The sequence below is a fragment of the Canis lupus genome, chromosome 1 (genome assembly GCF_011100685.1).
Source record: "Canis lupus familiaris isolate Mischka breed German Shepherd chromosome 1, alternate assembly UU_Cfam_GSD_1.0, whole genome shotgun sequence".
Lineage (NCBI taxonomy): Eukaryota > Metazoa > Chordata > Mammalia > Carnivora > Canidae > Canis > Canis lupus.
The window spans coordinates 35,890,292-35,917,078 of record NC_049222.1 but is presented as its reverse complement, the minus strand read 5'-3'; the positions used below and the strand labels follow the sequence as shown (position 1 = coordinate 35,917,078).

General features: G+C 42.5%; 1 long non-coding RNA gene and 1 other non-coding gene across 3 annotated transcripts; both read right to left on the bottom strand.

The window, feature by feature from the left end:
* Positions 1-16: 16 nt before the first annotated feature.
* On the bottom strand, positions 17-15,888 carry LOC106558637. Of its 2 annotated transcripts, XR_005353620.1 has the most exons (4): positions 15,614-15,888; positions 11,272-11,392; positions 4,092-4,151; positions 17-656 (listed from the first exon to the last, which is right to left on the bottom strand). It is a non-coding gene; the product is annotated as an uncharacterized LOC106558637 (long non-coding RNA). The 2 variants fall into 2 exon arrangements; XR_005353619.1 differs by lacking the exon at positions 11,272-11,392.
* Positions 15,611-15,692, bottom strand: TRNAL-UAA. Its single transcript has one exon. It is a non-coding gene; the product is annotated as a tRNA-Leu (tRNA).
* Positions 15,889-26,787: the final 10,899 nt, after the last annotated feature.

Genomic DNA, 26,787 nt, shown 5'->3' with positions numbered 1-26,787 from the left:
TGTAGGGAGCCTGACATAGGACTCGATCCCGGGACTCCAGGATCACACCCTGGGCTGAAGGCAAGTGCTAAACCACTGAGCCACCCAGGGATCCCCCAAATAAAAGTTTTTAAAAAACAATTACATAAGTTCAACATAGAGACACGTGAATCAGCAGTGTTAGAGGGAGAAACTCAAACCTTAGAGTAGCTCAAGACTCATTCTATCTGACTTTCAGGTCTTAAAGAGTTGGTACACTGATATGACCAGGTCAAAGGCAACCTTTTGTGTCAGCGACCATTCGATCACAGGTACAAGCAGAAGAGTACTCATCCAGGCTTCCTGAAGTCACAAACTTGCATTAGGAAATGCACTGGGGACCAAAGCAGCTGCTCACTGGTGTTTTTTCCTCTCTTTGGACACATGGTCACTCATCTTTGCTTTTCTCTGCATGTGCTTCATCCATTTATCTCTTTACACATCAGATCGTGTTGCTTCTCTGTGCACATAGCAGAAAATGACCTTATGGATCCTTGCAAATGGTTGAAAGAGAACATAATTGGCCCTGTTGAGTCAACTGATGCAAGGAGGTTGAAGTGATGTAATCCTGCCCACCTGGCTTCAGTAAATGTGGGAAGCAGATGTTTCAAGAAGAGGCATGAGCAGGCAGGCTGTGCCTATGTCAACAAGAGAACAAATGAGCCAGGGCTGGATGAAAGGCCCAGCTTGATGAGTGAGGAGGTGGAAAACATCTGGTTCTATAGGATATCTCAATATGTAGGTGCTAGAGCATGGACATACCATAGAAGATAGAGCCCAACAAATCATGAAGAATACAACAGCAATACATGTATTCTGATGCAGGCGTGTTGAGTTAGTGAATCAAATAACAGATACTCAAATAGTGCTGCTGCTATGAGTGATGTGTTTTCTAACATGGAAACCAGCTCTTGATGAAATTCTAAATAAAATGAAGTACCATTTTTCCTTGATTTACATGGTAGCTGGGTACTTGGAAAATTCACTGCATACTGAAAGCTTGTAAAAACATTTTGTGTTTAACATAGAAGATGCAGTTAGGTTATAGGTCCAGACAAACAGACTTTTAACCTACAGGAGTATTCTGATGGACAGTCCAAACTCTTGCAGGATGAAGGATAATTCTTTATTATGTGGGACTTCCACACACTGCAGCATGCCCAGCATCCCTTCCCCTTCCCCAGTGACAGTAACCTCCCTCCAAATTAACATGACAAGCTCAGAGTGCCACCACATTCTTCCAGAAGCTCCCCAGGGTTAGTGCTATCACTATTAAGGACCACTGGTTTAGAGATTAGTTTACCTCTGCCAGGGAGTGGTCAGTGGGTTATTTCTGCTTCACTGGAAGCTTTGTCTAAGTAAATCCCTTCCAACTTTTATAGTCAACAAACCCATGATTAAATGTCATAAAGCCATCACTTGTTCCCCTTCTGAAATACTACAGTTTTTTAAAACTCCTTTGCTATTCAAGAAGGTACTCAACTTTATATCAATATTTAAAAGCTATGCTATTCAGGACAGGACTCTTTTAGCTTCAAATAGGAAGCCACACAAAAGAGGAATTCATAGTCTTAACTTGGAAATACAAGTGTGGAGCCGATTCTAGAACCACTGGCTCCAGGAAATTGGTTGAGGCCTTGGGTTTTTTGTCTGTCTGTTTCTCCTCCCTCTAGCTCATCCTCTGTCTTTATTTCTTCCTCCCCTCTTCTTTCCCTCCCTCTCTCATCTTTCTCTCACTTTCTTTGTCTGTGGGCTGAATTCAGGCTCTCTTCTGGCAAAGGGCAGATGGCTACTATCCATTCACATTTTTTCTGTTCTGTGAAAGGCCTTCGCTTCTCCTCTCCTGCTCCAAACTGTGCCCACACTTCTAGGAGGGAAACTATGACTGGGAAAACAATTAACATTATGATTAGTTGTTTGGTGCCTGTATTCCCTAAATGTAAGATCTATGAGGACAAGACCTTGTCTTTCTTATTCATAACCAATCTGAGCAACCAGCAGAGAATTGTCCATTCTAATCACTTAAAAAATACTGAATGAATGAATGAATGAATGAATGAATGAATGAATTGTTCAGTTAGAACTAGAGTTTGCCCATCTCTCAGTGCTGGTGTTTCTCTACAAGACTTTCCTAGACATTTTGAAAACATGGGCAAAAGGCAGCAGTAGCTGTGTGTTTTCTAAGCAGGCATTAGACTGGCTTATGGCACAGAGATGTAGAAGCAAAACAGAGAAATCCACTGGGAAACATCTGCTTCACTCCAAATCTACCCGAGGCTCTCTACCTCAAATTATCCAACTTCATCCTCATCCTACTTTGGTCTGAGGATACCTCCTCAGAGACTAAAGTCAGCATTAAAGAAATTGACTGATTCGGGCAGCACGGGTGGCTCAGCAGTTTAGCGCTGCCTTCGGTCCAGGGCATGATCCTGAGACTCGGGATCGAGTCCCATGTCGGGCTCCCTGTATGGAGCCTGCTTCTCCCTCTGCCTGTGTCTCTGCCTCTCTCTCTCTCTGTCTCTCTCTGTCTCTCATGAGTAAATAAATAAAATCTTTAAAAAAAGAAATTGATACAATTAGTATATAACTGTGTCATTTCAACTCATTAAGCCATTTAAAAATTTCATTTTGGTTCCATGTATCCTTCTATGTGTTGTTCTTTGTGGTGTACTAGTAGAATTAGGCATTGTACTGAATCATAGTAAAAGGATTCTTCTGCATAATCATAGACTCCAAGGTCAGTCTATATTGTATGAAGCACTTTGCCACACTTAAAAGCATGACATTACATATTCTTTTAAACATCTTCTGAGTAATAGGGGTCTTTATTTTTCTTTATGTGAAATTAAAAAAAAATAAGTCAGGTTGCATTGAAAATTGAAGCAGAACTGGGTGGGCCAGAATGTTAGCATTTAAAAAATGTGAACAACATCCTTAATATAGCTGTTTGTGACTAACCCAGTGGGTGTGACACCCAGGGGGAAACAATAAGCTCACTTATCATGAATTTGAAAAGTTAGAGTTTAGAACTCTGTGCTATTTTTTGAACATAAAATTTATTCAAGGCATTACCCATTTTTATTTAAGAAAAGATTGTTGATGGAAAGTTAGGCATTTAAAAAAGACTTTTAAATGGGAAAAAAAGTTTAGTGAACAAAATGAAAAATGCAATCTATGCCCTTCTCCCAAATTTCATGTCTTTTAAAAATAGCATTTTTTGAGATGCCTGGGTGGGCCAATTAAGCATCTGACTTGATTTTGGTTCGGGTTATGATCTCAGAGTCGTGAAATTAAGCCGAGTGCTGAGTCTGTGATGGGCACAGAGCCTGCTTAGGATTCTCTCTCTCCCTCACCCTCTGCCTCTCTGCACCTCATGCACATGTGCCTACACTCTATCTCCCTTAAAAAAAAAAAAATCGTGTCGTTTGCTAACAATCTCACTTTACTGCAACTGTTATGGCAAATACAATGTATTTCCAAAGCAGAATCAAACTGGTCTCATAGTCAATCTATAGGTACACTATATCAGAATCCCTAAAGTATAGCAATAGTTTATTCTAATTGATCATCCAAATGCCAGGCAATTTCTAAGCATTCTGTCAACAGCACATTTAACTCTCACAAGAAATCACTTGATAGGTACTTCTACTATCACCCCCATTTTACAGATGAGAAAACAAAGATGTGGCAAAGGTGAATAACCAGTCCAAAGTCACACTGCTCATCAGGGTTGGAGCTGGGGTTGAAACTTGGGCTGGCTGACTTCTAGTCACAGCTCTGCATTGCCTCTTAGGACCTATTCTGTGTAGTTCACAAATGCACATACTTCTGTATTTATGTACAAAGAAGATTATAGAATTGAGACAAATATTCAACACACTTCTTAATAATCCATCTTTTCAGTACAATTTAAAAAGTTACCTTTTTCAGTAATTTGTGAGCTTCACTATACTACAGCCATGAATAAAATGGCCGAAAAGATAATCTAAACCCAAAGATAAATTTGAGATGAGAATTGCACAAGTACAGTGTATATAGCCTACCCAGATAGGAATGATTCAAAAACCACTTACGTGTTTGCCTCTTTGGGCTTCTGGATCCTGATTCTTCTAATCAGATGAGACCCACTCTAGCTGCAAAAGAAGGAGAAAGAGAAGAAAAAGAAGTGTGAGAATGCCTGAACCCATACTCAATTAACTATATTTTCCTATTTTCCATATTCTGACATTCTGGCATCTAGGCCTTTGCTGATCAGGGAGGTACTGCCCCTCTCTGGGTTAGCTAATTCCTAGGGATGCTAGACAACTCAGAAAGTCCCTACACCGCAGAGCCTACTGAAATTATTCAAACTACCAAAACCTAAGCCGGCTTACCCTGCCTCACCCATTCCTTCTTGTGAAAACCACTATAAAAGGTTTTTGTCCATGCTTTGCCCTTTGCTTCCTCTGCTTCTTGACACATCCCTCATGTATGTGCCCCTACATGGCATGCCATGACTCTTGTTTCTAGAGATTTGTAAGTATAAAAAAGTGTTCCCTTATGTCAGTCATTTCTGTGTTTATGTGTCTTACACTTAACTAAAACAAATCCAGAATACATTTTAAAACACACATCCTAAATGAGAATTTTTTTTTTTTTTTTTATTGGTGTTCAATTTACTAACATACAGAATAACACCCAGTGCCCGTCACCCATTCACTCCCACCCCCCGCCCTCCTCCCCTTCTACCACCCCTAGTTCGTTTCCCAGAGTTAGCAGTCTTTATGTTCTGTCTCCCTTTCTGATATTTCCCACACATTTCTTCTCCCTTCCCTTATTTTCCCTTTCACTATTATTTATATTCCCCAAATGAATGAGAACATATAATGTTTGTCCTTCTCCAATTGACTTACTTCACTCAGCATAATACCCTCCAGTTCCATCCACGTTGAAGCAAATGGTGGGTATTTGTCATTTCTAATAGCTGAGTAATATTCCATTGTATACATAAACCACATCTTCTTTATCCATTCATCTTTCGTTGGACACCGAGGCTCCTTCCACAGTTTGGCTATCGTGGCCATTGCTGCTAGAAACATCGGGGTGCAGGTGTCCCGGCGTTTCATTGCATTTGTATCTTTGGGGTAAATCCCCAACAGTGCAATTGCTGGGTCGTAGGGCAGGTATATTTTTAACTGTTTGAGGAACCTCCACACAGTTTTCCAGAGTGGCTGCACCAGTTCACATTCCCACCAACAGTGTAAGAGGGTTCCCTTTTCTCCGCATCCTCTCCAACATTTGTTGTTTCCTGCCTTGTTAATTTTTCCCATTCTCACTGGTGTGAGGTGGTATCTCATTGTGGTTTTGATTTGTATTTCCCTGATGGCAAGTGATGCAGAGCATTTTCTCATGTGCATGTTGGCCATGTCTATGTCTTCTTCTGTGAGATTTCTGTTCATGTCTTTTGCCCATTTCATGATTGGATTGTTTGTTTCTTTGGTGTTGAGTTTAATAAGTTCTTTATAGATCTTGGAAACTAGCCCTTTATCTGATATGTCATTTGCAAATATCTTCTCCCATTCTGTAGGTTGTCTTTGAGTTTTGTTGACTGTATCCTTTGCTGTGCAAAAGCTTCTTATCTTGATGAAGTCCCAATAGTTCATTTTTGCTTTTGTTTCTTTTGCCTTCGTGGATGTATCTTGCAAGAAGTTACTATGGCCGAGTTCAAAAAGGGTGTTGCCTGTGTTCTTCTCTAGGATTTTGATGGAATCTTGTCTCACATTTAGATCTTTCATCCATTTTGAGTTTATCTTTGTGTATGGTGAAAGAGAGTGGTCTAGTTTCATTCTTCTGCATGTGGATGTCCAATTTTCCCAGCACCATTTATTGAAGAGACTGTCTTTCTTCCAATGGATAGTCTTTCCTCCTTTATCGAATATTAGTTGCCCATAAAGTTCAGGGTCCACTTCTGGATTCTCTATTCTGTTCCACTGATCTATGTGTCTGTTTTTGTGCCAGTACCACACTGTCTTGATGACCACAGCTTTGTAGTACAACCTGAAATCTGGCATTGTGATGCCCCCAGATATGGTTTTCTTTTTTAAAATTCCCCTGGCTATTCGGGGTCTTTTCTGATTCCACACAAATCTTAAAATAATTTGTTCTAACTCTCTGAAGAAAGTCCATGGTATTTTGATAGGGATTGCATTAAACGTGTATATTGCCCTGGGTAACATTGACATTTTCACAATATTGATTCTGCCAATCCATGAGCATGGAATATTTTTCCATCTCTTTGTGTCTTCCTCAATTTCTTTCAGAAGTGTTCTATAGTTTTGAGGGTATAGATCCTTTACATCTTTGGTGAGGTTTATTCCTAGGTATCTTATGCTTTTGGGTGCAATTGTAAATGGGATTGACTCCTTAATTTCTCTTTCTTCAGTCTCATTGTTAGTGTATAGAAATGCCACTGACTTCTGGGCATTGATTTTGTATCCTGCCACGCTACCGAATTGCTGTATGAGTTCTAGCAATCTTGGGGTGGAGACTTTTGGGTTTTCTATGTAGAGTATCATGTCATCGGCGAAGAGGGAGAGTTTGACTTCTTCTTTGCCAATTTGAATGCCTTTAATGTCTTTTTGTTGTCTGATTGCTGAGGCTAGGACTTCCAGTACTATGTTGAATAGCAGTGGTGAGAGTGGACATCCCTGTCTTGTTCCTGATCTTAGGGGAAAGGCTCCCAGTGCTTCCCCATTGAGAATGATATTTGCTGTGGGCTTTTCATAGATGGCTTTTAAGATGTCAAGGAATGTTCCCTCTATCCCTACACTCTGAAGAGTTTTGATCAGGAATGGATGCTGTATTTTGTCAAATGCTTTCTCTGCATCCAATGAGAGGATCATATGGTTCTTGGTTTTTCTCTTGCTGATATGATGAATCACATTGATTGTTTTACGGGTGTTGAACCAGCCTTGTGTCCCAGGGATAAATCCTACTTGGTCATGGTGAATAATTTTCTTAATGTACTGTTGGATCCTATTGGCCAGTATCTTGTTGAGAATTTTTGCATCCATGTTCATCAGGGATATTGGTCTGTAATTCTCCTTTTTGGCGGGGTCTTTGTCTGGCTTTGGAATTAAGGTGATGCTGGCTTCATAGAACGAATTTGGAAGTACTCCATCTCTTTCTATCTTTCCAAACAGCTTTAGGAGAATAGGTATGATTTCTTCTTTAAACGTTTGATAAAATTCTCCTGGGAAGCCATCTGGCCCTGGACTCTTGTGTCTTGGGAGGTTTTTGATGACTGCTTCAATTTCCTCCCTGGTTATTGGCCTGTTCAGGTTTTCTATTTCTTCCTGTTCCAGTTTTGGTAGTTTGTGGCTTTCCAGGAATGCGTCCATTTCTTCTAGATTGCCTAATTTATTGGCGTATAGCTGTTCATAATAGGTTTTTAAAATCGTTTGTATTTCCTTGGTGTTGGTAGTGATCTCTCCTTTCTCATTCATGATTTTATTAATTTGAGTCTTCTCTCTCTTCTTTTTAATAAGGCTGGCTAATGGTTTATCTATCTTATTAATTCTTTCAAAGAACCAACTCCTGGTTCTGTTGATCTGTTCCACAGTTCTTCTGGTCTCGATTTCGTTGAGTTCTGCTCGAATCTTTATTAGCTCCCTTCTTCTCTTGGGTGTAGGATCTATTTGCTGTTTTTTCTCTAGCTCCTTTATGTGTAAGGTTAGCTTTTGTATTTGAGTTCTTTCCAGTTTTTGAATGGATGCTTGTATTGCGATGTATTTCCCCCTTAGGACTGCTTTTGCTGCATCCCAAAGATTTTGAACAGTTGTATCTTCATTCTCATTAGTTTCCATGAATCTTTTTAATTCTTCCTTAATTTCCTGGTTGACCCTTTTATCTTTTAGCAGGATGGTCCTTAACCTCCATGTGTTTGAGGTCCTTCCAAACTTCTTGTTGTGATTTAGTTCTAATTTCAAGGCATTATGGTCCGAGAATATGCAGGGGACAATCCGAATCTTTTGGTATCGGTTCAGACCCGATTTGTGACCCAATATGTGGTCTATTCTGGAGAAAGTTCCATGTGCGCTTGAGAAGAATGTGTATTCAGTTGAGTTTGGATGTAAAGTTCTGTAGATATCTGTGAAATCCATCTGGTCCAGTGTATCATTTAAAGCTCTCGTTTCTTTGGAGATGTTTTGCTTAGAAGACCTATCGAGTATAGAAAGAGCTAGATTGAAGTCACCAAGTATAAGTGTATTATTATCTAAGTATTTCTTCACTTTGGTTAATAATCGATTTATATATTTGGCAGCTCCCACATTTGGAGCATATATATTGAAGATTGTTAAGTCCTCTTGTTGAATAGATCCTTTAAGTATGATATAGTGTCCCTCTTCATCTCTCACTACAGTCTTTGGGGTAAATTTTAGTTTATCTGATATAAGGATGGCTACCCCTGCTTTCTTTTGAGGACCATTCGAATGGTAAATGGTTCTCCAACCTTTTATTTTCAGGCTGTAGGTGTCCTTCTGTCTAAAATGAGTCTCTTGTAGACAGCAAATAGATGGGTCCTGCTTTTTTATCCAGTCTGAAACCCTGCGCCTTTTGATGGGGTCATTAAGCCCGTTCACATTCAGAGTTACTATTGAGAGATATGAGTTTAGTGTCATCATGATATCTATTCAGTCTTTGTTTTTGTGGACTGTTCCACTGAACTTCTTCTTAAAGGGGAATTTTAAGAGGCCCCCTTAAAATTTCTTGCAGAGCTGGTTTGGAGGTCACATATTCTTTTAGTTGCTGCCTGTCTTGGAAGCTCTTTATCTCTCCTTCCATTTTGAATGAGAGCCTTGCTGGATAAAGTATTCTTGGTTGCATGTTCTTCTCATTTAGGACCCTGAATATATCCTGCCAGCCCTTTCTGGCCTGCCAGGTCTCTGTGGAGAGGTCTGCTGTTACCCTAATACTCCTCCCCATAAAAGTCAGGGATTTCTTGTCTCTTGCTGCTTTAAGGATCTTCTCCTTATCTTTGGAATTTGCAAGCTTCACAATTAAATGTCGAGGTGTTGAACGGTTTTTATTGATTTTAGGGGGGGATCTCTCTATTTCCTGGATCTGAATGCCTGTTTCCCTTCCCAGATTAGGAAAGTTTTCAGCTAGAATTTGTTCAAATACATATTCTGGCCCTCTGTCCCTTTCGGCGCCCTCGGGAACCCCAATTAAACGTAGGTTTTTCTTCCTCAGGCTGTCGTTTATTTCCCTTAATCTATCTTCATGGTCTTTTAATTGTTTGTCTCTTTTTTCCTCAGTTTCCCTCTTTGCTGTCAACTTGTCTTCTAGGTCACTCACTCGTTCTTCCACCTCGTTAACCCTCGTCGTTAGGACTTCTAGTTTGGATTGCATCTCATTCAATTGGTTTTTAATTTCTGCCTGATTAGCTCTAAATTCTGCAGTCATGAAGTCTCTTGAGTCCTTTATACTTTTTTCTAGAGCCACCAGTAGCTGTATAATAGTGCTTCTGAATTGGCTTTCTGACATTGAATTGTAATCCAGATTTTGTAACTCTGTGGGAGAGAGGACTGTTTCTGAATCTTTCTTTTGAGGTGAGGTTTTCCTTCTGGTCATTTTGCTCAGTGCAGAGTGGCCAAAAGCAAGTTGTATTGGGAAAAAGAGAAAAAGAGAGGAGAGAAAGAAGGAAAGAAAAGAGAAAGAGAAAAAAAAAGGGAAGAAAAAGAAAAAACGAAAAAAAAAAAAAAAAAAAAAGAAAAAGAGAAAGAAAAAGGAAGGAGAAAAAAAGGGGGTGGGGGAAGGAAACAAATCAAAAAGCAAAACAAAACAAAAACAAAAACAAACAAACAAAAAAAGAACCACCGGGGAGTATCTTCTGATTCTGTGTACTTTAAGTCCCTTGGCTTCTCCTGGAAGTTGTCCGTCTAGCTGGTGTTCTGGGGGAGGGGCCTGTTGTGCTGATTTTCAGGTGTTAGCAGTTGGGGGAGCTGCTGTGCCCCTGCCTGGTGCAGGGCTCGGTGGGGGTTGTTTACCCCGTGAGGCCGCAGGAGGAACAGCCCCCGTGGCGGGGCAGCTCTGGAAACCTGGATTCAGCCCCCGCAGTAACTCCAGAGCTCTCCGTCTGCAGGGCCTGGAGGCTCCGGGGCGGGGCCGCTGATCTGCTCAGCTGGGGCAGGAGCGTCCTCGCTGTCCTGGGCCCTCCCGGCCTCTGCCTGTCCCGGGGGAGGCGGGATCCTGGGCTGTGTCCCGGCGCCCTGTGCTCCGGAGCCTGCGCTGGTGGATTCGCGCTCCCGGGCCGCGCAGCCCCCTCCGCGGAGCTGCCGCCCAAGCCCCTCCGAGCTGCTCCTGGAACCGCGCAGCCCCCTCTGCACGGAGCCTCTTCCTCTGCCCGAGCCCCTCCGAGCTGCTCCCGGGGCCGCGCAGCCCCCTCCGCGGAGCCGCCGCCCGAGCCCCTTCAGCTGCTCCGGGTCCCGCCGGGTCCCGCCGTGCGCGCTGCAGCCCTTAGGGAGCTCGGCGCACTCTCCCGGGGCGCAGTTGCTCTGTTAGTGTCCCCGGGAGCCCGAGGAGATCCTCGCCCTCCTGGTTCCTGCTCCAACTCCCCGCGAGCCCCTTTCCGCCCGGGCAGGTTCGGTGCAGCTCCTGCGTCTCCGGGACGGGGCTCTCCTGTCCTGGGGACACTCGCCCCGGCCTCAGCCCGGCTCCTCGCGGGGCCCCTCCCCCTTGGAGGCCTTTGTTCCTTTATTTCTTTTTCCCCGTCTTCCTACCTTGATAGAAGCCCGAACTCTTCTCACTGTAGCATTCCAGCTGGTCTCTCTTTAAATCTCAGGCCGAATTCATAGATTTTCAGGATAATTTGAAGGTTTTCTAGGTAGTTTGGTGGAGACAGGTGATTTGGAGACCCTGCTCTTCCGCCATCTTGCTCCTCCCCCCTAAATGAGAATTAATGTGTACAATAAACAGATGAAGTGTGAAGTATAGTCAGTGGATTTCAAAGTTGTTCATTTATTCCACAGGCATTTCTACAATGTATATGATTTGCTATAGACACTCTTTGAGGCAGTTTCCACCTGAGTAATGACCCAGTTAAATCACTGCTTCTCTGCCAGGTATTCCAATAAGTGGTTCAGAGACATCAAAATCTATTTAGATGAAAATGAGACCAAGTAGTTCACAAATCAACCATGTGGTTCACAATGACCTTCTTTCTGGCAATAGTGTAGATGTAAGGAACCTGGAATTATGTTCCCTGACTCCTACCTGGCATCTTTGTAACCGAACAGACTCATGAAGGCTAGAGGCATTATCATTTATCTCACTTGAACGATTAGCAAATGTGCGATGTGCATTCAAGTTGTTCATTAATTAGCTGCAATTGTACCTAAAAGCAAGATATAATACAAAATGACTAATTAAGATCTCCAAATTCCAACTTGGTACAAAGGACAAAGAAAGCTCCTTGTTCAGGATTTCTCAAACGGGGCGTGGTTTCTGTGTTTTCAAGTTAGTGGCTAACCCAAATCTCTATTCAACTTCACAGTTTCCGAGTTTGAAAAAAAAAATTGAAACAAAGATGATGGATATGATGAGATAAGGGCCCTGTTCATACAATTTAAATAATGGCCCGTGCAAATTGTGTCAGTGACTTAGTAATCTTTTCAATGGCAGATTTATCATCAATGACTAAAAGAGAAAAAAGAAAGTCAAAATAGTGGCTGCGTAAGACATAGCCTTGATGTGCTCCTACACATAGTTGACATAGGAACAATTTTTCAGGATTTTATAGTCCGTATAAGGCAATTTAACACATATATTTGCCTCAAATTAACCAGTAGGTGTCACTGTTTAAATGCATTCGCAACAGTCTTCCACAGAGTTCTCTGTAAAGAAGCCCAACAGAAAATAATCAAATAATTTTGAATGACTTACAACCAATTCAAACTCACAAAGAGAAGCCTTACAATCCATACTCATAATTTATAATTCTAATTAACTAGTGACTTAATTTCTTATTGTCCAAATAATTATTGGAAACTCAGTCTACACTTAGTGGTGGTATACCTACAAATGATTCAAATTCAAAATCTTCTAAGAATTTTTAAAAATAAAGAGTTTAATATAACAGGTCTACTTTCATGGGAAAGTAAAGATTCTGCTACGTTTTAGGACAGGATTTCAATCTTTAAGAACTACTGATGTTCCTAGCTCTCTATAATTTTGAGTGAAAGAAAACATTACTTTTTACATTTGTTGAAGAAGATGGTGTATAAGTGTATCTACCCCATAGGTACAATGGATCCTGCATAAAACTGCCTCTCAAGGAAGATTGTGAATGTAAGAGTGTTTTGAAAAATCGCGAAGTGATCTTTACGTGCAAGGTAAGATTTCTTCCGACTTGGACAGTGTAGTTATTCTGTATTTCCCACAGAGGGGACGAGAACTCAGAGGTATGAAACATCTGCTTTTGTGAGGAGGCATTATTATGAGACCAATATTAGTTAATATTAATAATATTATTAATATTTCTTATTATCACAAAGAAGGCATTATCATAGTCGATTCAGCCTTACAAACATTCAGTGGGGTAAGTATTATTTTCCTCTTTATAACTGAGAAAAGGAAGACTAGTAACCTGAGAAAATTGGTAAACCTGTGTTGCCCAAAGCCTGGGTTCTTTCTACTCAGTCACCACATGATTTGAACTTTTATAAATTGAATCGGATCCTTAATGTTTGCTGCAGTAAATCAAAATTCAGTTAGGGAATCCTGCTGATCATAATACATTAGGTAGAGAAGGAAAGAGTAAAGCGAAAGATTCCACTTAATTTGGTGTGTGAAGACTGTGGTTAAGTAGTCCCTACATACTAATCAATGGAAAACTTGGAATTCAATGTCTATCTTAGAGATTCTCTTGTTTCTGAGCCAGCAGTCTTCAGACATCATTTCACCCCTCTTTGTGGCATCTCAGAGTAACCTGGCCGAATTTCAGCAATCTCAAGAATACTTATGAGTCTTTTACCATCTCTAATGCACAGTAACTGGTTAATACAAACTAGAAGCTTAATTTACAATATAGTTTTTAAAGAAACAAAGTAAAACTCCACACTACTCTTTGCCTGTTCTTGGTAGTACTGTTCCACATTTGCACTTGGACATAGTAATAAGAATACTTAAATAGCACAAGCCCCTAAGTTCAGGCTGGAAAGGCTTCAAATCAATATGGTTTTTTCTCTTGTTTGGCCTTTAAGGAGAAAGAGGGAGGTACACTGAACTCGGTTGAACTGGCTATTGAGTGTATTAGATAGTCTTCACCCAAAAATATTTCCTTCTGATTCAATATTCCCCCTTCTTCCAAACCTATATAGATGGACCGAGAGTGTCTGTGTCGCTAGAGAAACTTCCAAATGCAACACTAATCAGGTTGCTTCTTGTTTTGAATCCTTTCGTGCAGAGACCATACTTAGCTTGGTTTCAAGATGGCTTACCCCACCTGTACCTCTCTCCCTCCCCTCCCAGAGCCCTACTTCCCTTTCTTTAGTTCCCAACTAAAGCTGCCTCTCTAGGAAAGACTTAGGAATTCTCACACTGGTCTTTTAGCCTCTTGGACATAATTCATATTTTGTCATTATGTGATTCATTGAAATCTATCCCTCACTAACTGAGCTCCTTGAGACAGATGCTAGGTTATTTATCTGCACATCCCAAATGTCTAACAGTGACTGGCTCATAGCCAGTTCTCAGATGCTGGCAGGGTGCTCATTTCCAAACTACTCAGACACTCTTTCTTTTCCTCTTTTCTTCCCTTCCCTTCTTGAACAATTCAATTCTAAAGCCATTGTATAGGCTCAAGCAAGGTAAATAAATTTTAGATTGGCAAATTTAGGGAATGACAATTATGGATAGAAAAACTAAAAATCTGTAGCGATGCATGAGAATTGGAGATATTGTTATAAATTCCTGGATATAAGTATAAATGGAGAGTAGATAAATATAGATGTGTACAGGTCGACACAGGCTCCCTAATTCTGTCCACTCAGAGGGCCTGGGAACAATAACATATCAAAAGAATGATCACACCAACACTGAGGTCTAGGTTTCTAATGGCTGATTCTAGGGCTGGGTCACAGCAAATACAAGGTAAGCATGGAATATCTTGGTCTAGGAGGTAAGGAAGTGCTAAAAAATGATGGAGACACGTCAAAATTAAGCTTGAATGGATTCCCACTGGCCAATCTGGGACACTTTGAGCATCAAATACAGCATGGATTGTAACCATTTATTCAAATAGGATAGCATGAGTGCACACTTAGATTGCTTATGATCCTTTAAATAGCTGCATAAAATGGAAAGTTTGACTAGTAATAGGATATTTATATAGCCTCAAAGCACTTTCCCCCCAATTATGTATTAATCACAAAGGGAAAATGAGTGAATTTATCGTGGTGAAGACTCCGCAGAGGCTTAATCAGGTGAATTAAGTCCGTTAACAGGACACATCAAAACTACTCTACCTGAGAAGATGCAATGTGATACTTCTGTGATACTCTTGCTACAGAAACTCAATCTGAATCACATCAAACAAACCCAAATTAACAATGGGACATCCTACAAAATGATTGGCCTATTTATCTTCGGAAGTGTCAAGATCATGAAAGTCAGGAGACGCTGAGAAATTGTCAGAGATTGAAGAAGCCTAAAGACATGTGACAAGTAAATGCAACACATTATACTGAACAGGAGCTTTTTACTACAAACGACAACTGGTGATTGAATGCGGTTTAAACACTAGATGTAGTAAATTATCAACGTTAACTTCCTGATTTTAATAGTTTTATTGGAGCATCTAGTCGGCATCTTACTGTCAAATGATTTTTTTTTTAAACTGTTCTTTGCACTGTAATTGCAACTTTTTCCTCTAGGTTTTAGATTATTTTCATATTGAAGAAATATATATATATATATATATATATATATATATATATATATATATATATATATATATAAAGACTAGACCATGCCATTAGTATTCTAAAATTGTAAACGGAATACAAGTTAGAGTCCATCTTAGAGCTGTGATGCATGCATACTGTCTCCGCCTTCAAGGAGCTAATGGAAGAACCGCGCGCGCACAATTAATTTTAGCGAAAAGGAAAAAGGTCGAGATTGATCTTTGCCTTTTCTGCAGGAGCAGCTTTCTAGGCCTGGAGCGAGGCTTGCAGCTCAGGGGCGCCCGCCCGCCCCGCCCGGCCCGGCCCGGCGCCCGCTCGTCCGCGGGGAAGCCTGGCCGGGCCCGCGCGCCCCAGTCCCCACCCGGGCTCGGCCCCGGGAGCCGTTGGCGCCGCGCGGCCCTGGCCGGGGAGACGCCCGCCCGCCCCAGTCCGCGGCCCGCCCTCGCGCAACCCGACCGCCGCGTCGTCTCCCGCCCGCGGGAAGCGAGGCCGCGCGGCGTGTTCGCGTCGCGGGGGTGGGGGGACAGGGTGCGTCTCTGCCAGCAAGAAGGCGGAATCCTGGGGCCCGAGGCGTGGCGTGCCCGGTGAAATTTATGTTCAAAAAGCAAATGAGAAGTTTAGGTGAAAAAAAAAAAGCAAAACCAAACATCTACCAGGAGTGGGGTTCGAACCCACGCGGACATTGTCCATTGGATCTTAAGTCCAACGCCTTAACCACTCGGCCATCCTGGTACAGGCGAACGGTCTGCTTTTCGCTCTTCCTACAAGCTGTATCCCATCGTCCTCGCTCCCTCCCTCAAGAATTTCTGAGGATCCTTCGCTGCCGCCTCCCCGGTTTTCGCCTGCCGAGCTGGAGCGACCTCCCCGCCGGAGCCTCGGTTTCCCGCCGCCGCCGCCGCCGCCGCCGCCGCCGCAGCTCACTGTTGCCCCCGGCCCGCGGCGGCAGCGAGGGCAACTGCAGCCGGGGCCGGCGCTCCGAGGCTCGCGGCGAGGCTCGCTCCGATCCGGGCCGCACCCCCGCGCCGCCGCCCCTGCTTTCGGTTTCGGCGTGCGCGGGCGCGGGAAACAAACACGCGCGTCAACTTGGCGGCTGTTAGCGGCGCGTTTGGGAGGCGCGGGGGGCCCGGGGTGCAGGGCGGGGGCCCAGCGGGTGGGGTTTGGTTTGTTTTATTCGAAAGAGACTAAATCTCGGGGGAGTGAGTTGCGCGGGCAGCTGCCGGGTGCTTGGACCCGCGGGCCTGCGGGCCGCCCCTCCTCGCCAGCGGCGCGGGAAGGAAGCTTCGGAGAAAGCGGCGTGTGTCCGGCGCCGCGGCGGAGGCAGGGAGTGTGCAGCGGCCTCCCCGCCGGCTGCGCGCCCCGCACCTGCTGCTGCACCGCCTCCGAGGCACCGAGGGCCGCCGGCGTCCCCACGACCCGCCTGTGCTCCTGGACCTTTACCTTCTCTGCACTGTTGCTGCAACGCTCTCCCTCCATTCCGTGCACGGGAGACTCGGTTTGTCCCGTCACCTCCGGGCTGCCATTCCCCACCACGCGGGACCTCGAATCCTCCACAGAGCCAAGGCCTGGGCGTCCTGCAGCGTCGGGGAGCCTGGGGACAGCTCCACCTGGCAGCCACGTCCGTGCGCCTAGGGTGCAGGCGGCTGTCTCTGACCAAGAGCTTCCATCGTCCTGCGGACGGCTCGAGTGCACCTGACCGGGGGACCGCCCCGACCGGCTCCTCACCGGCCCCGCCGCCTCCTCCAACCCGGGTGGTCCCCGGGGGCCTGGCCCTGGCCTGGGGTCCAGCCCAGCGCATCGACCGACCCCGAGAGCCCCAGGCTGACAGCCGGTGGCTCGGCATCCTGCTCACGTGGCCACCTAACATCGGGAGGTCCCAGCCTCGCGGGGTCCCTCCTGCTGAGCACGAGGCCTGGCTCCCCGCAGGAGCACGACGGCCAGGCGCAGGCAGTGCCTCAGCTGCTGCCCGCTCAGGCGGGGAAAGAAGGGGAACTTCTCTTCTGCCGGATGTGGAGGCATCCGTGGGGCGATGACACAGGATCACTTCCTACTACTGCCATCTCCATCTTACTGCACCAGATTGTCAAGAGGCTTCAGATCTCATAAAATTGGGCTTTCAGAGTACTTAAAATGGTAATAAAATAATGCACTAGGTGGTCACTGTGGGGCAGTCATTGCTCTAAGCTCTTTACATATATTGTCTAACTTGACTTTTTAAACAACTCTGCATAGCAAGTGTTTACATCACCATTTTCAAGTATAGAAGCCCAGTTACAGACTCACTCAGATATAACAAGATGCCTCCTAGACCTGCTGGCGGCACCTCAAGGCCAATATACAGCTTCACCACCATGCAGCCGTCAAATCCTCAATCATCTTCTGGAACATGGGAATATACTATTTGAAGGATATTTTTATTTAACCCCAGACTTAGCTTCCAAGAAGCCTCTAGTATAAAACGGTTCTGAACAACACTGCTGCACTGTAGGGTACCCCTTAGAAGTGCCTCTCCTGCAGCCTTGAGATTATATTAAGTATCTTTGAGCCACTGCTTAAGGATGGCCTTGGAACACATGTCAGTCTAGTCAGAGTTACAGGTAACTCTGAGGTGTTGGAGAAGACAAGTTTCAATCTGCTATGTAGCGAATTGTCTTTTTCCAAAGAGGACCACAGTATCTCCCACTCCACATGTGACATCTTCTTCCACTGCGATGTTGACACATGTATCATCAAAACACGGTGTCTATGTTCTTCCCACTGAAACTGGGAAGCCTTGCGTCTGTGGCAGAATGGCACTATGTGATTTCTGAGGTCATTCACCTTGTTCTCTTGGGACGCTTGACACATGTATCATCAAAACACAGTGTCTATGTTCTTCCTCGCTGAAACTGGGAAGCCTTGCGTCTGTGGCAGAATGGCACTATGTGATTTCTGAGGTCATTCACCTTGTTCTCTTGGGACGCTTGGAAACCAGTCACCATACTGTGACAAAGCCCAAGTAGCCACATGTAGGTTTTCCAACCAACAACCCTGACCAACAGTCAATATTAATTGCTGCAAATATAAATTAATGAGCCCTCAGGTGATGCCAGCACGCAGCCATCAAATGACCCAGCCATTGAATCTTAGCAACTAAGGACCCAGATCATGGGGCAGGGACAAGCTGTCCCTACTGGATCCTTTCCCAATTTCTGACTCACAGAATCTATGGGCAGCATAAAAATGTTATTGTTTTGTGCTACCAAGTTTTGTTTGTTTGTTTGTTTGTTTTAATGAAGCAATAGTTCATGAAAACTCTGAGATTGATAAACTGAGATAGTGTAGTGGAGCACTAGGAGTATTACATGGAGACCGGGATCTGGGAATAAAGCCAACCCGAGAAAGCAGAATCCCGAGATGAAAAAGCCAAGGTGTAAGTCCATCACTGGAGTCCTTTCCTTCCTCTTTACTGGAAACTGGTTTCTGGGCCATGCTGCCCTCGCCAAATTGACATTCTTCCTAGGACTCTCCGGTTGGAGGAACACAAGTCCCATCGCGAGGTCTTCGCCACAAGGAAGATTAGGAGGCAGAATTCTGGCTTCTACCTTAGGAAGCAGGCCTTAAAATGGAAGACATTCCCCAAACATAAGAAGGGTGTTCAAAAGATGCTGGCAACTGCAAGGCATGACAAATATCCACTTGAGTGTTGGAACAAAATGTGAAAAGCACTATGCAGTGACATTTGTTACAACTGACAATATTAGAAAGCAGATGACAATATTAAGACAAATTTTGCAACATTGAAATGGCTTCCTGTTCAGGAAATTGCATTTGGCATACTTCTTATGGGCAAATGTTTTACTCTGTTTAAAGTATTTTTCACTGTGCGCGTGTGTTTATTTGAGCCATGATGTGCTCCATGTATTTTTTTTGTGATTTAAAAATATGTTCACAAATGCTTTGACACTCTTCCCTTCAAGAGATGGAGCTTCCCTTTCAGAGGGCTGAATCTAGCAACTCGTTTCTAAAAAATAGAATAAAACAGAAGTGATATGCAACCTCAGAGACTAGGTAGGTCATCAAAAGGCAATGCTGCCAATGTCTTGGTTTCTCTCCCTTGGATCACTCCCTCTGGTGGAAACCAGCAGTCCTGTCATGAGCAGCCCCTTGAGAGGCCCACGGGGTAAAGAGCAGCCAGCAAGGAACTGAGATCCCACGTGAGCGAGCTTGGAAATGAATCCTCCCTCCCAGTTGAACCTTCTGATAACTGTAGCCCTGGCCAGCATCTTGACTACCACCCTGTAATTATGAGACCCTGAACCAGAACCACCAGCCAAGCTCTGATTTCCTGGCCCTCGGAAACTATGTAAGATAATATTTATTGTCTTAAGCTGCTAAGTTTTATGTTACTTTTATGCAGCTAATAGATGACTAATACACATATATATTAGCTAGTTTTTCTAGCTTTGATGATGTATTCATGAGCATATATTTTTTCATATATATATATATATATTCTAAAAGAATCATCTTGTTGACCCCTTTGCAAACATTCAACGTTCTTCTTTCCATTTGCTCTCAAGCTGTTGAATGGATTACCCATACTTTCCAAGTACACCCATTCACTTTCAGTTTTCCCCCGGAATCCTTGGACCTGTGGCTTCTACCCTTCCTTCTCTCTCTGTCTTTATTTTTTCAGAATGAAAATATCTTTCCTAAAACAGATTCACATTTTTAAAAAGGTTTTATTTATTTATTTGACAGAGAGCACAAGCAGAGGGAGCAGTAGGCGGAGGGAGAAGCAGGATCCCTACGGAGCAGAGAGCCAGAGTGGGGCTCAATCTCAGGACCCTGGGATCATGACCTAAGTTGAAGGCAGCTGCTTAACAGACTGAGCCACACAGGTGGCCCCAGATTGACGTTGTAAAAGTTAAAGCAGCATGTGTAACCCCTTTCCACAACCCCTGAAATCCCTGTCATACAAGTTGGGACCTCTTGTCCCTTGAAGATGCTAAGCCATTTTCTCTCTCTCTCTCTCTCTCTCTCTCTCTCTCTCTCTCTCCTGCCTTTCCCATGATGCCTTTATCTGCCTAATCCTCCTCCACAGAAATCCTCCCTTCCCACCTCACATCTAATTGTAGGTGAAATGAAGAAGTATAAGTTAGACTTTCCTGCAAATATGAGTGGGAAAAAAAAAACTTGGGAAGTTCCAAATTAGACTTTTAGAAGTATCCTTCTCACTCTGCTGGATCTTGTTTATTATCATAAAAATTAAGCTATGTCCTATCATTAGGGATACATTATTCTTGGTGACAGGATTTCCTGTTTAAGAACACAAAGATTTAAATTTTTGTCTCAAATCTTGTGAAATAGAGTACACATATATCCTATATAGTAAGCAAAATATAAATCAGTCTTTCTGCCCATAATCAAGGGTTGTCATTATGATAGCAACGATTTTTCTGAGCTATAGCTAAAACAAGAGGCAGCAGCACATCATAATGTAAAGGTACTGTTTAGACTATGGAATCGGTGGACCTTGTTCAAATTCTAAATTTTTCCTAGCCATGTGAGCAAAATGCCTAACCCCTCCAGTTTCAGTTTCCTCACCTATAAAATGGGAATAAGAATGTCTACTTCAGAGAAATGTGAGAATTCAGTGAATTAATGTATGCAAAATATCCAGCTAGAAGGTTGGCTGGAGGTAGGTTCCTATGGGGTGCTAGTCAATGTTTGTTACGTTTTTAAAAGATTTGATTGATTGATTGATTTCAGAGAAAGGGAGGGAGAGGAAGAGAGGGGGACACAGAGGGAGAAGGAGAGAGAATCTCAAGAAGACTCTGCTGAACTCAAAGCCTGACACCGACACTGAGCGGATCCCACGACCATGAGATCATGACCTGAGCCGAAATCAAGAGTCCAATACTCAACTGGCTGAGCCATCCAAGTGCCCTAATATTTGTTACTTTCTGAAGAGCCATTCCCACTTTTATTTCAGGCAATGTAAATGCCTCCCCCCGTCTCAGGGGACAAATTGCTATTGGTCTAAGCCAGTGATTATTACATCATCCATTCTACCAATAATGAATCTGTGGCAGGGTTAAGGGGGAAAGTGGGTAAGCGATCCAGTTCTGGCCAATGAGAGATAAGGGAAGTTGGCTGGGGATTCTGAAACAGATGTCCTTTCTGGAATAAAAAAACAAAGCCTGGGGAAGTAAAAGCTTGTGCCATTCCCTCTCTTTTTCTCTTTGCCTTCAATGAGCTGGTGTGAAGATGAAATAACTGGAGCCGTGTTAGCCATACTGTGACCATGAAGGTACAAGAAGTCAGAAGGGTAAATTAGAAAGAGTGCTTGCCCTTAAAGACCTTAGTAAGCCACAGCCAACCAGAAACCACACACCTCCAATCTGCTTCTTATACAAGAAAATGAACTTCATGTCTTTAAAAGTAAGCCAGTGGCTCTCAGAGTATCTGGACCACATGGGAAGTTGTTAGAAATGCAGATTCACGTGCCCACCCCAATTTCTTGAACGCACACTAGAGCTGCGTGATCTGAGGCAGGCTCGGGTTTTAGAGTCTCAGTTATCACAGTAGGGTTTCTGCCAAAGCATTCCTGAGCCAAAGCATTCCTGAGGGTTCCTACAGTATGTGTGGAATGCAGGAAGGGCTCTAAGTATTCTTTAGAAGCTGCTTCCTCAATTGATTCCCCACCTTTGGCTTGATTTCTTATCATTTACCTCTTTCTCTTAGATAAACCTCTCTCCTGAGGGCATACTTGTCTTCTTGTATTTAAATAGGTGTGTAAATTATTGTGTGTGCCTCCGCCTAAGGTCTGTCTTGTCCTTTTTTTATTTATTTTTTATTTTTTATTGGTGTTCAATTTACTAACGTACAGAATAACCCCCAGTGCCCGTCACCCATTCACTCCCACCCCCCGCCCTCCTCCCCTTCTACCACCCCTAGTTCGTTTCCCAGAGTTAGCAGTCTTTACGTTCTGTCTCCCTTTCTGATATTTCCCACACATTTCTTCTCCCTTCCCTTATATTCCCTTTCACTATTATTTATATTCCCCAAATGAGTGAGAACATATAATGTTTGTCCTTCTCCGACTGACTTACTTCACTCAGCATAATACCCTCCAGTTCCATCCACGTTGAAGCAAATGGTGGGTATTTGTCATTTCTAATGGCTGAGGAATATTCCATTGTATACATAAACCACATCTCCTTTATCCATTCATCTTTCGTTGGACACCGAGGCTCCTTCCACAGTTTGGCTATCGTGGCCATTGCTGCTATATACATCGGGGTGCAGGTGTCCCGGCGTTTCATTGCATTTGTATCTTTGGGGTAAATCCCCAACAGTGCAATTGCTGGGTCGTAGGGCAGGTCTATTTTTAACTGTTTGAGGAACCTCCACACAGTTTTCCAGAGTGGCTGCACCAGTTCACATTCCCACCAACAGTGTATGAGGGTTCCCTTTTCTCCGCATCCCCTCCAACATTTGTTGTTTCCTGCCTTGTTAATTTGCCCCATTCTCACTGGTGTGAGGTGGTATCTCATTGTGGTTTTGATTTGTATTTCCCTGATGGCAAGTGATGCAGAACATTTTCTCATATGCATGTTGGCCATGTCTATGTCTTCCTCTGTGAGATTGGTCTGTCTTGTCCTTAAGAGAATCTTTACTTTCACTTTACCAGAAATCTTCGACTTCCTCGCATCATTCTAACACTCTTCTATTCAGTTGAGTGCTTCAAAGTCCAGGTTACTTTTAGACCTATTCTTTTTTTTCCCCCTTTCCTTTCCTTTTCTTTTATCTTATTTTATTTTTATTGAAATATTGAATTAACATGCAGTGATACTAATTTCAAGTATACAATATAATGAATCCACAATTCTGTACGTTACTCTGTGCTCATCATAAACGTACTCTTGATCTCCTTCATCTATTTTACTCATCCCCTGCGCACCGCCCCCCTCCCCCACCTCCCCTATGGCAATCATCAGTTTTTTTTTCTCCATATTTAGGAGTCTGGTTTTTTTGTTTGCCTCTTTTTAAATTTCTTTGTTAATTTGTTTTGTTTCTCAAATTCCACATATGAATGAAATCATATGATATTTGTCTTTCTCTGTCTGACTTATTTTACTTAGCATTATACTCTCTAGATCCATCTATGTTGTTGCAGATGGCAAGATCTTATTCTCTTTTATGACTGAGAAATATTCCATTGTATATATACTATGTCTTTTTTTAAAGATTTTATTTACTTATTAATGAGAGATACAGAGAGAGGCAGAGAGAAGCAGGCTTCATGCAGGGAGCCTGATGTGAGATTCGATCCCGGGTCTCCAGGATCACGCCCTGGGCCGAAGGCAGCCCCGCCAAACCGCTGAGCCACCCAGAGTCACTCAGGCATCCCTATATACTACGGCTTTATCCATTCATCGATGGGTTGCTTCTGTATCTTGGCTATTGTAAATCATACTGCAATAAACATAAGGGTGTGTATATAACTTCAAATTCGTGTTTTCCTATTCTTTGAGTAACTATCCAGTAGTGAAATTACTGGATCATAGGGTAATTCTTTTTTTTTTTTGGGGGGGGGGGGTAATTCTATTTTTAATTTTTTTGAGGAAACTCATCATGTTTTCCGCAGTGGCTGCACCAGTTTGCTTTCCCATTAATAGCACACAAGAAGTGTTCCTTTTTCTCCAGCAACATGTCATCTCTTATCTTTTTTATTTCAGCCATTCTGACAGATGTGAAGTCATGTCTCATAGTGCTTTGGATTTGCATTTCCCTGATGATTAGTGATATTGAGCAACTTTTCATTAGACTGTTGACCATTGGTACATCTTCCTTGGAAAAGTGTCTATTGAGATCTTCTGCCCAGTTTTCACCAGATTATTTGATTTTTTTTGGTGTTGAATCATACAAATTCTTTATATATTTTGGATATAACCCCTTCGTAACTATATCATTTGCAAATATCTTCTCCCATTCAGTAGATTGCCTCATCACTGTGCAAAAGCTTATAATTTTGGTATAGTCACAACAGTTTAATTCTGCTTTTGTTTTCCTTGCCTGAGGAGACATATCTAGAAAAATGTTTCTACTACCAATGTCAGAAAAATGATTGCCTATATTTTCTTCTAGGAGTTTTATAAATTCTAGTCTTGCACTTAGGTCTTTAATCTACTTTGACTTTATTTTTATGTATGGTATAATAAAGTGGTCCAATTTCATTCTTTTGCACACAGCTGTCCAGTTTTCCCAGCACCATTTATTGAAGATACTGTCTTTTCTCCATTGCATATTTTGCCTCCTTTGTCATAGATTAATTGGCGGTAAAAGCATAGGTTTATTTCTGGGCTCTCTGTTCAGTTCATTGATCTATGTGTCTATCTTTGTGCCAATACCATATTGTTTTGATTGCTACAACATCAGTATAACACCCTCTTATTTCAATATCAGTTAAATGCTTCAACATCCAGGTTACTTTAAAACCCATTTTTTATCTCAATTATATTATGAAGAAATATAGCACAGATTTTCATTATTATTTAAATTAGTGATCATAACATGTTATCACTAAATAGCGTCAACACTAGGATATATCCACTCATCTGAAGGTGAGCATGCAAAGCCATCTGTTTGCTTACATTGGGGATTACCACATACTTGCCAGACACTTTTAGATACCTGAGCATGCTATTCTTCTGGATTTCAAAAACAGAGTTGGTGGCTAAGCATGTGTGAAGTTAACCAACCTTGACTCTCTCCCAAAATTGTGCCGAAGCTCTTTCAGACAGCTCTGGGCCATAGATACATAAAGACATGAGAGGAGACAGGGGACATGGGACAACGACCATGGGAAGAAAGCTTGTATCCCCTGTGCCTCCTATCTCCCAGCTATCCAGGAGTCAACTACTGAGAAGGCTCAGTGGGAATTTTGCCAGGCACTCAGCTTGTTTCACTGGGGCTCTTTACTCCCTTCTCCCCTCTTTTCCATCTCATCTTTTGTTTTCCAACTTTATTAGAGACTAATTTTGTTTGATGGAGCACTCTGTCAACAGTGCTTCACTGTGAGAAGCGTTGTACATGTGTTACTTCATTTCATTCATTTTATCTAATTTCCTTCATTCCTATTTTAGTTCTTGAGCCTTTAAGTGTTCAGCTTTTATCTTGTCTTCCCCACATTGTCTTTATATTTCCATTAAGAATATTATTGCATTTTCATTCTTTTGAATGTTTCCTTATTTCTAGTTTAGTTGAGAATTTTTTGACTCTATGTTTGTATTTTTATTTTATTTTACATATGGTAGCTTTAATTTTTTATTTTATAGTTAAATGTGACCATTGGATCTTTTAACAGCTTGTTTTCACTACATGTGTAGTTTAGCCCTTATATTTTAATTTCTACATTTTAGTTTTTCTTAATTTTCTCCCTTCCTTGTGTTATTTTACTTTAAAGTTCTCATTTGTCCTTAGGAATATTTCTTTTTTTTTACTTTTAATTTAAAAAAAATTTTTTTTATTTATTCATGATAGAGAGAGAGAGAGAGGCAGAGACACAGGAGGATGGAGAAGCAGGCTCCATGCCTGGAGCCTGACGTGGAATGCGATTCTGGGACTCCAGGATCACGCCCTGGGCCAAAGGTAGGCGCTAAACTGCTGAGCCACCCAGGGATCCCAGGAATATTTCTTCTACTTTGTGTTTTTGGCTAGAGAAAAATAGCCTTGGGAAGAGGCAGTAAGGAAAGAAAGGCTACATCCTCAGTCTCCATGGGCTTCACACCAAGGAGAAGGTCAATCTAACAAAAGGCTGGGTCTTCCTGCACTTACTCAGAATGGGGAGCTCAGATTAAACTGGTTAGATTTAATTTTACTTTCTAAGACTTTATTTACTTGAGAGAGAGTGAGAACATGCACACAAGCAGGGAGAGGGGAAAGGAGGGGAAGTGGAAGAGGCAGAAGGAGAGACAGACAACCCCCTGAGCAGGGAGCCGATAGGAGGCTTGATCTCAGGATACTGAGATCATGACCTGAGCCGAAGGCAGACACTTAAGTGACTGAGCCACCCAGCTGCCCCTAAACTGGTTAGATGTTATAGGGCAGGGTCAGCTTAGAGAATGCCAAGCAAGGTGATACCCAGATTATATATCTGATAAATGTGGATGACCATATAATTTGTCATCCAAACCCAGACAACTTGTGAAAATGAAAAAAGGAGCTATTAAATATGATGCTGGGATACCAGGCCTGCAGAAACTGTCCTGGGTAGTTTATGTATGTAAAAGAAATATGTGTAAAAGTTCAAACCCAAATTAATTAATATCACATCTGCACCTGGTAGACAATTTATTTAAGATTTATTTATTTATTTATTTATTTATTTATTTATTTATTTATTTATTTGAGAGAGAGAGAGAGTGAGCATGCGAGTGAGTTGAAGGAGGGGCAGAGGGAGAGAATCTCAAGCAGACTCCCCACTGAGCACAGAGACAGAGACCGACTGGGGCTCAATCTCTGGACCCCAAGATCACAACCTAAGTGGAAACCCAGAGTTGGATGCTTAACCAACTGCACCACCCAGGCGCCCCTAGGCATTTATTGAGTGATCAACTACGATAACATGAAGGATTATATCAATTTAAATATAAATAAAAATACAATTCCTGATATGTGAAACACTTTCATACTAGGTCAGTTAAGAAAGTCCAGACAGAAAAAAAAAAAAAGAAAGAAAGAAAGAAAGAAAGAAAGAAAGAAAGAAAGAAAGAAAGAAAGAAAGAAAGAAAAGAAAAGAAAAGAAAAGAAAAGGAAGTCCAGACAGGGAGCACCTGGGTGG